This window comes from Austrofundulus limnaeus, unplaced genomic scaffold (assembly GCF_001266775.1).
Source record: "Austrofundulus limnaeus strain Quisiro unplaced genomic scaffold, Austrofundulus_limnaeus-1.0 Scaffold3, whole genome shotgun sequence".
Classification (NCBI taxonomy): Eukaryota; Metazoa; Chordata; class Actinopteri; order Cyprinodontiformes; family Rivulidae; genus Austrofundulus; species Austrofundulus limnaeus.
This window is the reverse complement of record NW_013952405.1, coordinates 5,206,130-5,207,049: the sequence shown is the minus strand read 5'-3', so window position 1 is coordinate 5,207,049 and position 920 is coordinate 5,206,130.

Sequence of the window (920 nt, the reverse complement as noted above, 5' to 3'; positions counted from 1 at the left end):
ACCAACGAGACTTGTGATTGTGTTTGCTGGGGTGCGCGCTGGCAGCCACTTCAGAGGGAAAGGCTTCTTTAAGTCATAACTACCCAACCTGCCTCCGCTGCCACCACACGGGCCCGCTGTAACCCCACTGTAACCCCTCTCCGAGCTCCAAACTCGGCCCGCTTCCCCCCTGCAACCAATCCACTCCACCCCGTAATCTGGTCTGCAGCTGCAAACATCTGCTCCCCTCGTTATTCCTCCTGCCTTCACCACTGGATTGATAAACACATCTATTACCGGCCTGCTGACTGACACGCAACATGGCGGAAGGAGCTGAGGCAGAAGTTGAGTTCACCTATATGGCTGCAGGGGCCTGGTTGTAGGGTGTGTTGTTTATTCACCATTTAACATGGTGCAAAACAACAACTCCCATGGGTTGAACCACCTAGAATATTTAAGTAGTGTTATGTTATGTGCCCTCCTCTGTCACCTCATTATCTTAGACACAAGAGTGGCAGCTGCCAGGAAGTATCACTTGGCATCCTCTTACAGTCAACCAATTATTTATTCATTACCACGATTCCTGTGTTAATTATTCAAGCCTGTTTGCTTACAGACTCTCAGTTATAATGTAAGTTGGTTGAGTTGTTTGGGCCTGTGTGTAATGGCACGAAATGCCAATTCTTGCAAAAGAAGTTCTGGGAAATCAGGCATTTTTTAAACTTACAAGTCATTTTGAAAACAGAGCTATATAAATTGTAATAAAAGATTAATTTTAATTATCTGAATGGGTCATTTTAAGTATTGTTGTACGTTACAATAAGTTGGTGTTTTGGTCAAATCTTGAAAATACCATCCATCCATCCATCCATCCATCCATCCATCCATCCATCCATCCATCCATCCATCCATCCATCCATCCATCCATCCATCCATCCATC